Raw genomic sequence first — 6,000 nt, 5'->3', positions numbered from 1 at the left:
CCAGAGGCAAAGTATTCCATAACAAAATGACTTACTAGAGTTGCCTCCTCATATTTATTCTGAGTCCTTAAAGAGTTACTAACATTATTGGTGGAAGAATTAGATCATTGGATTATGAAGAGAAAAAAGCCCACCTTTTTTCCTTTTTCTTAGTTTCTGCTCTTTTTAAAAATTTTTTGACTCTTTATGACTCCCAGCAAGATTTCATAATCTGTATTATAATTTCAGTGTGCCAAAAATATTTGCTACATTTTAAAAGTAGAATTGGCTTTTCAAGCCACTATTATTTTTAATGCTCCATCATATTTTTATAAAAGGACCTATTATCACTTAGTCTCGCCATATTTCTGAATTTTTGAAAACTGTTTTAAAGGTGAAAAGATTTTTCTTGTAATACTTAAAGCCATTCTTCCTATTTCTACTAAGAATGTGAAATATGTATTTATTATCTATTTAAAGGAACACACCTTTTTCTGTCCTAAGAAAATCATGGAAAGTAAAATTAAGGATAAAAGCCGCTAAAGCAAGTTCACCACACAGAAAGCCTATTGGAAAGGGCTTAATGGATTGGACACTGACGTGATTAATGGCCAGATCCTTACATTGTTTCTATTTAGCCTTAAATATGCTGCCTAAAGTGTCTATGAAGGAGAGGTAAAGATGACCGACCCAAGACCAGGCGCTGTGGCTCAGGCCTGTAATCCCAGCACTTTGGGAGGCCCAGGTGGGCAGATCACTTGAGCCCAGTAGTTCGAGACCAGCCTGGGCAACATTATGGCAAAACCCCATCTCTACTAAAAACACAAAAATTAGCCAGGTGTGATGCTACAACCCTGTAGTCCCAGCTAAAAGGGAAGCTGAGGTGGGAGGATGGCTTGAGCCTGGGAGGCGGAGGTTGCAGTGAACCGAGATTGCACCACTGAACTCCAACCTGGGTGACAGGAGTGAAAACTTATCTCTAAAAAAAAAAAAAAAAAAAAAAAAAACAGACATACCCAAATGCCTGGAGAAGAATACCCCACCACCAACAATTCCCAGAAAACATTTGTTTTAAAAGTATCTGCTTAGCATAAAGGAAAGAAAGAAAATTTGGGTTGGTGCTTAACTCTGAATCTTTAGACAGATTATATAATTTCTGTATGTGTCTGTATGTGCTACTTTTTACACTTGGAAACCCTGATGATTCCATGGTCTCCTACCTTTTTTCCTGAAACGTTATAAGAAAAAATTAGAAGTAAATGTAAGAGACCTGAAGGTTTTCAGAAATAAAAGTGCTGGAAATGCATCTGTACTTGGATGTCAGATTCATCTCCAGCTTCACGGGGTCAAAACTGTGCTTCCAGTCCTTCCTCATGACCCTACACCCCCACCACAGGCTTCTTGGTTGATGGAAAAACTATACCACCAGTTGCTCAGGCCAAAATGTTTGACATCTTTCTCTCAATCCATCACTAAATAATTGTCTAGTCTGCCCATCAAAGTATATCCAGAATCTGTTCACTCCTCACTGCCACCCTGGTCCAAGTCTCTGCATTCTCTCCTGATTTATCTCGTTGCTTCTAACCTTTTGCTCTCTCTCCAGTCTATTCTTAGTACAGCAGCCAGAATAACACATCAAATTGTGTCACTTCTTTGCTTCACATCTTCCAGTGGCTTCCTATTTCTCTCAGAGTAAAAGCTTAACAACGGCAAACAAGAACATAAAATTGGCCCAATTGGCCCACAGAATTGACATTTTAGGTAGCCCTCCCAGTCTTAAAACTTGAGAAAGTTACTTTGTCTTATCTAAGTTGCTTTTGCCAAAAATCAACCATCTGGCTTCCCAGATAGTATCCAGTAACTGAAACTTACCAGATCACTGCATCTGAACAATGAGGAGCCAGACCCCTCACCCATCACAATTGTCTAACCAATCGCCTGCTTCCTGTTGATCAACTCCACTTCCTTATCCGTGCTTAATTCCTGTTTTCCTGCATGTAGTTACATTTCTTCCCTGCTATATAAACCCCTGATTTTAGTCGGTGAGATGGATTTAAGACTGATCTCCCGTTTTCTTGGCTGCAGCACCCAATTAAAGCCTTCTTCCCTGGCAATGCATATTATCTCAGCAACTGGCTTTCTGTGCAGCAAACCACAGGACCCAGACTGAACCTCTGGTGTTTCAGTAACAGATTTTGGTTCCCTGACCTGAAAGTCTTTCCTTGTGTCTCAGCTACTGTGGGCCAGAAGAGTTTCAGAAGCCCTCCTTAGCAGCTGTGCAACCCTTTTTTGGCCAGAGGGGACTCTTGGTCTCTCTCTCTGCAACCCCACCACTGCTGGCCCAACCTTGTTCCTAATTGCCTAGGAAGAACAGCCTTTGAAACTTGACATCTGCATCCAGATAGGTGAGTGTCCTTTGTGGGCCCTGACAACAAGATTTGCTCCTCTAAATTTGGAAAAATTTTAAAGGAATTTCTGTATGCAAATTGACAAGCCCAATTACTGAGAGAGAGAAGCACTCTGACTGTTTCCATTTGGACACTCATGGAGGTTTGTGTGTAAATGTTGTGTGTGTATCCAGGCAAGTGAATGTCTTTCATGGGTACCAGACAACAGGATTAGCTCCTCTCAACTTGGGAAATTTTTAAGGAATTTTTGTTTGTAGGTTGATCAAGTCCAACTGATGGAGAGAGGAAGCACCCTGACTGCTTCAGTTTGGGTACTCTTGGCGCTTGTTTTTTGCTAAGGCAGTGAGATTGTGTTTTGATAATTATTTGTTTGTGCATTTGTCAATATAGTCATGGGAAATTAGAATTCAATAAACTGATATTCTTTTGTAATACTGTTTGGTCCCAATATTCATTGGAATCTGGAGTTTGCTGTTGAATAGGAAAGTGGGATGGAGTTCCATGTATTCAAGCTTTTATGCTGCTGTTCTAAGCACAGTTAGGCCTGGTCAGTAGGTTCCGGGTGGTGTTTTTCTGTGATGCTGTTTGCCCCCAGTGTTCTTTGGAGTCTGGGGATGTTTGCCTTTCCAAATCACACTACCATGGAAATTGCTTTACCCAAAATTCTGGTTCGGATCCTTTATTGGACTCTATCAGGACAAAGTTTGGCCATGTGAACATGTTCATAGACCAGTGAGTTTGTTTTGCTGTCTCATGGCTAGAATTCTGAAGTAAAAGCTATTGGATCTTTGTTTGTATGTGTGTGTGTACGTGCATCTGGATGTTGTATTGCTTTTATAGGATACCAATATGGCTTATAAATAAAAGAGTGCTCATAAATAAATAAGTCCAAGCAATTTTTAAGTTCACATGATTTAAGTAAATCTTTAATTTAAAAGCTGGCTTAAAAATTATTGGTAAAATAAAAAATAGAAATGTCTTCAGAAGAAGGTCCAAATGATATGGACAGGACACAGGGAAATACTGGGTAGAAGAGGGTGGTTCCCCAGCAAAGACCCCACCCTCAAACCTAGAAACCTGTGGCCCTAAATAAGGACAGGCATTCCTGTTTTTGTGCCCAAAAGTTGCCTTCTTGCCCACCATGCCCCCCTATCCTGTACTCATATAATCCCCAGACCCTAGGCTCCAGCAGCAGGAGACAAGCAGACAAACAGAAGAGCAGAAGAGTAGCAGAGAAGGAGAGAAGGGAAGGAACATCAGGAGGAGTTCAGCTGGGGATGGTTGGAGAATCAGCACTGGATGGCCAAACTCCAGGGGAAGATCGTCTTCCCACTCCATTCCATTTCCAGTTCCCCATCCAACCTGCTGAAAGCCACACCCACCACCAATAAAACCCCCACATTCACCATCCTTCAAGTCTGTGTGTGACCTGATTCTTCCAGGACTCTGGACAAGAGCTTGGAATACAAAAAGCTGTCACACTGGCCCTCTGCCCTTGCAAAAAGGCAGAGGGTTCACTGAGCTGGTTAACACTTAAGCTGTCCATGGATGGAAAGGCTAAAAGAGTGCATTGTAACACTCGCCCACTTGGGTTCTAGGGGTCACAGGTTCCCACCACCGGGCACTGCAGTGGGGCTGGTGCTCAGCATCCCAGCCCCTGCACCTGTCCATCTGTGTGTTCCCCCTCCCATAAGTTGTTTGAGCGGTGGCATGACCAAACAGACAAGCCACACCCCTGTTGCACATCCTGCTGGGGGGGTCAGGGAACTCTCCATTTCACAAGCATGTCATAGATGGTCTGTGTAAGTCATATGTAGTGTTTTTCCTGTTTCTCTGTGTGTCTGTCATCATGCACATACAAAGAAATTAGAAAGTTGAAAATATTTAGATAGTAAAATTTTATTTAAAACCTGACAGAAAATTGGAAAAATTTGGCTAATTAGCATATCTCATAGTTAAAGCTCTTAGTCTTGATGAAGGTAAAATAAGAAATATTATAAAGAAACATATTGGTAGTTTGGAAATTCTTTTTAATATAGTTAAGCATAAATCCATATTTAGCACGGAGTCAAATTTCACATGCATGTTTGCATTGCTATGTTTCACACTGTATTTGCTGTTTTGCATAGATACTACTAGCACTAAAATACTTATCAGTCACATGCCTGAAGTAAATTTCTAAATTGCACAATAGCTATAGTGGTGTTGGTGGACTTAAAGACCTTAATTTGTGTACCAGGAACAAAATATCTGTCATGTGTTTTTAGGCTCTGAATAACACTGCAGGCTCCAAGGTAAATCCAGTAGGATAAAAATTTGAGGTTGGTTTCCTATTTATTTGTTCTTTGCTCCTAATTTTCATTTATTTGCTGTTTGTTCTCCTTTGGATTTTACTTCTAATACATATATAAGACCATTGTTTTCAAGTTTCTAATGGAAGGCTTTTATTTGGTTCTATGAACAGTGATTTTGTTTCCTATGCATTTTGAACAATTCATCATTTGTTCATTTTATCTAAAATTCCTAAGCTACCTTTGTCAAGCCTCCCAAAATTGGTAGAGCACACCAACTATTTAACATTTGATGGGGTTTGCTCATCTCTGACAACCTATAGAGCTACGAGAGCTTTAAGGTTCCAGGGAATAAATAAATTTTTTAAATGCTTGTTTTTATAGGTTCTGAACAGAAATAGCACATTATTTTGTTATTTGAAAAAGTAAGTGAGGGGCAAGGCATGGTGGCTCATGCCTGTAATCCCAGGACTTTAGCAGGCTGAGGCAGGCGTATCACTTGAGGTCAGGAGTTCAAGACCAGCCTGACCAATATGGTGAAATCCTGTCTCTACTAAAAATACAAAAAAAAAAAAATAGCCAGGTGTGGTGGTGCACACCTGTAATCCCAGCTACTCAGGAGGCTGAGGCAGGAGAATCACTGAAACCCAGGAGGCAGAGGCTTCAGTGAGCCAAGACGTTGCCATTGCACTCCAGCCTGGGTGACAGAGCGAGACTCCGTCTCAAAAAATAAATAAATAAAATAAAAAAAAATAAAAAAAAAAGAAAAAAAAGAAAACAAAAAGTAAGTGAGAATAAAAATGTTTAAATGGTGTCTGTTTCCAAGGTAATTCAATTCAATCAATAATTTCAGCTGGTTTCAGATCTTTTCCTTTGGGTAATAAGGAAAATCTATGACACAGGTACAAAGTTTTAATGTTCAGGAAGGATTAGCCTTGTCCTTAAAGAAATTATACTGACTTGGATTTCTCTCAAGCTCCTTTACTTGTAATTTACCATTATCAAAATTAAGTGACATTCACTTAGATTAAATAGCAATAAAAATATGAGACTTTTCAGTGATTTTTGATCCCAAGCCTTTTATCACTATTGGGCCTTCATGTGTGTACTTGAAAACAAAATATTAACATGTTCCACTGGCTAGAAGATTCTAATGGTGAAAGTTACCTAAACAGTTGTCAGTACTATATCTAGAAACCAATCTTAAAAATGTGTGATGATGCTCTTTTTAAAAATAGCTGAAAAGAAATTGTGTGTTTGTTCTCATTTTGTCTTTGTTTTGTTTTCAAAACTGATATTTGCATTTACCATTTTTTTAATAA

The sequence above is a fragment of the Pan paniscus genome, chromosome 10, assembly GCF_029289425.2.
Source record: "Pan paniscus chromosome 10, NHGRI_mPanPan1-v2.0_pri, whole genome shotgun sequence".
Classification (NCBI taxonomy): domain Eukaryota; kingdom Metazoa; phylum Chordata; class Mammalia; order Primates; family Hominidae; genus Pan; species Pan paniscus.
Note: the sequence above shows the minus strand (reverse complement) of the source record.